Here is a 4,066-nt window from a genome sequence, read left to right on the forward strand (position 1 = left end):
CCAATTTCGGGTCCTAAGTCCATATTTCCCCAAAACTAAAAATTCACTCTACTAAATTCATCCTTATGGCATCCAATTCCCCTGAAAACCATCAAATGCGAGTGTTCAACCAAAGAAAGTTCATTAGTGCGGAAGCGACGCGAATCTTCAACAAGGTACTAACAAAGAGGAGATTAATCAAGGAACAAGGATTCGTGAATCAAGGACTGAACAATCCTTTGATACCAAGTAAAGAGATGATAGTGTGGCGAAGATGGGAAGTGTTGTGCTAAACTACTGCCACCGTGGTTGTTCCTGTGGTGAAGGAATTTTATGCTAATTTGCATGGAATCAACCAGGGAGTCATCTATGTGCGAGGTAGATGGATAAATTTTACTCCTGCACGAATAAATGAGTTATATATGATCAAGAACGTTCCTGTCTGTCATATTCCAACTTCGTTCTGACATGAAACCAAATGAATGAGATTTACCAATATTTAATGGTCAAAACGGAAGACTGGGAAATGAGAGAAAACGGGTATGTTAGTTTTTCTGCGACACTTTTGAATTCCGTTTCGAAACACTGACACTTCTTCATTTTTGCAAAATTATTACCGACAATGAAGATCGGTAAAGTTTTTAAGCAAAGTGCTATTCTGAATTACTGCATCCAAATGGGACTACAGATCGATATTGGATCTATAATTGTGAAGTCTGTTTCGGGCCTGATCGTTCATGGATCAACTTATGAGCTTGGACACCCTTCAATAATTTTCTTGCTTTGTAGTCAGTTCCATGTATCTTATGAGAATTGGGAAAAGGTACTTCTACCTTGGAAGCCATTGGACCCAACTGAGAAATTCTCAGCCTATGAAGATGAAAATGATATGACTATTATTGTGGATCAATCATCTCAGAATTCACTTCAAATTCACTGCCTAACCTACGTTTAGTTCCGGACAAGACACTAGTAATCCTGCACAGAATCAAGAAATTGGAGAAGGAGGGACAAAATTTTATGAATGCAATTAATAATATATCTGATTTTTTTATCATCTAGACTGGAGGATGAAAGAACATTTTTTCTCACTCTGGACATATAGATGATAGTTTGATACGGCTGATGAGAAGGATGAAATTGATAGAAGAGGACTCTACTGAAGAATTTCCATACCGACCGTTCTATAACCTTTTTGTTCATGTGCAATCAATGGGTGATCTCAGAGGAGAATCTAGCACTGAATCTGAAGAATAGTAGATTTATTTTGCTACCTGTGTGTTTATGTGTGTAATTTGATTTGAAATTTATGTTTTCTTCGCTTTAGAATTATGCTTTTAGATCTCTGTATAGTTGAGACTGAGCATAGGATGTTTGTTTTCAGCGTTTTTAATGTTGTGGCTTGGATTGCGACGCTGAATTGATGTATTGAGGTTGAGAAAATACAAAACTTAGTGTGTTGTGTGACGTATATTGTAACCCTTGGAATTTATATATAATTGTAATGTATAGCTCTATCTCTTGTTACCTCACTATGGTGATAGGTCGGTAACAGAGTAGAGGAAATAAAATAGTGCCACGCTTTAGATGTGGCATTCAACATTGAAGCAGAAAAATTTACCCGTTCTCGTTGCTTAATTTTCTACGTTCATTTCCCATCAGTGAGAAAGTTGATTACATTATTCAGTGGGCCTTCCATTGTACTGAAGGTTTCATAGAGGCAGTTATAAGATCCTAGGACTTCATAAAAGGTGTTAATGCGGGCGGAATTAAATTCAAAAGGAAATCCCCGCACGTGAACGATTCCATCTTCACAATAGAACACGTTGGCATAGAATTCCCTTACAATATTAGCAGCAGCCTTGTTGGTGGTATAACAGAAGTTTTCCCACCTCCGTTTGGCAAAAACTTGTTCAATTTCTCCTCCCAGACTCTCAAAAACTCGACCTTGTATACATTTCTTTCCTTCAAATACTGAAGCAAATCTTGACTGAGCCTTCACATTGACAAAGCAAGACTCGTCACACTCAAGTCGTCTCTTTTGTCGTGGAGCCATGCCAATCTAATCAAAATTACAAAAATTCCAAAATATACTTTAAATATGCAAATAATGGCTTCCAAGAGTGATTCTAGGAGTTCAAAGCTAAATTTCATGAATTTCTTCCTAATATTTTCTTCACATTCTCCAATTTTTTTTTATTTTCTCAATGTGGAAGAAATTCATGGTGAAAATCAAATATTTTTAGTTTGTAGTGAAGCTCTTACCGAGAGATGATCAAATTTGGTGTCTAAAAGCCTTGAAATCGTTCTAAATCCAAGATCTCTCAAGCCCTAGGTCAAAATTTGCATTTTTAGGAGGAAGTGGACGATGAATAGTGGCGGTTGACTAGCGAAATTATGGTTAAAGGTGTTTTCTTGGGATCTCGCATTCGGCGGGGTCTTCGGCGCCGTCAGCGCGCTCTATTGAAATATTTCCTTAGTCTCGGGAAAAATCCACCGTCGGTGGCGTCAAGGGCGCCGTCGGCGGGCTCTATTTATTTGGTTTAACTATTAATTTGGTTCAATTTCTGGATTTTTACAATTTTGATCAATTTCAAGCCTCAACGACATCCGTTCAATCATTATAGACATAATTTTAAGTGATTAAATGATGTACTTATCACAAATAAACTTTCACAACACAAAACATTACAATTATATATAAATTCCAAGGGTTAAAATATACGTTGAGAGATCTTGGATTTGGGATGATTTCAAGGCTTTTAGACATCAAACTTGATCATCTCTCTGTAAGAGCTTCACTCCAAACTAAAAATATTTGATTTTCACCATGAATTTCTTCCACATTGAGAAAATCTAAAAAATTTGAGAATGTGAAGAAGACATTGGGAAGAAATTCATGGAATTTAGTTTTGAACTCTTAGAATCACTCTTGGAAGCCATTATTTGCATATTTAAAGTATATTTTGGAATTTTTATAATTTTGATTAGATTGACATGGCTCCATGACAAAAGAGACGACTTGAGTGTGGCGAGTCTTGCTTTGTCAATGTGAAGGCTCAGTCAAGATTTGCTTCAGTATTTCAAGGAAAGAAATGTATACAAGGTCGAGTTTTTGAGAGTCTGGGAGGAGAAATTGAACGAGTTATCAACGAACGGAGGTGGGAAAACTTTTGTTATACCACCAACAAGGCTGCAGCTGAAGCTGCTAAAATTGTAAAAAAATTCTATGCCAACGTGTTCTATTGTGAAGATGGAATTGTTCACGTGCGGGGATTTCCTTTTGAATTTAATTCTGCCTGCATTAACACCTTTTTTGAAGTCCTAGACTCTTATAACTACCACTATGAAACCTTCAGTACAATGGAAGGCCCACTGAATGATGTAATCAACTTTCTCACTGATGGGAAAGGAACGTAGAAAATTAAGCAACAAGAACGGGTAAATTTTTCTGCTTCCATGTTGAATGCTACATCTAAAGGGTGGCACTATTTTATTTCCTCTACTCTGTTACCGACTTATCACCATAGTGAGGTAACAAGAGATAGAGCTATTCTAAATTTCTGTATTCGAAATAATAGAACTATAAATGTGGGGAGAATCATTTTTAAGAATATATTGACCACGACAAGGAGTGAAATAAGTGGAGGTTTAGGACATCATGGCCTCATTTATGCACTTTGAAAACTTTTTGAAGTGGAAGTTGGAAAGGATGAGGAATGGGTTTACCCTATGAAACCCATTAGTAAATCTAATTTGAAAACTTATGAATCCCATGAGAAGTGGAGAATTGGGAGTAGGAGTCAAGAACCTTCTACTAGTAGAGATGTCCCCTCCACTAGTTATGACCTTCCTTCTTCTAGCTCCCCTACCCTGACTGATTTAATGAATGAGTTGACCTTGTAGCAAAAAAGTATAGAGTTAATAAATGAAAGGATTGGAGGTTTAGAACATCGACATGATTATGATAGTGAGTACCTTTAGAGGCATTCAGATTTTGAGATAGCTTACTACGAAGCTCAAGCCTGACACTACAGAGGTGAGCCTGATGTTACTTTCCCTGAGTGCCCCCGATATACTCAGTATC

This window comes from Phalaenopsis equestris, unplaced genomic scaffold (genome assembly GCF_001263595.1).
Source record: "Phalaenopsis equestris unplaced genomic scaffold, ASM126359v1 Scaffold212405, whole genome shotgun sequence".
In the NCBI taxonomy this organism is placed as follows: domain Eukaryota; kingdom Viridiplantae; phylum Streptophyta; class Magnoliopsida; order Asparagales; family Orchidaceae; genus Phalaenopsis; species Phalaenopsis equestris.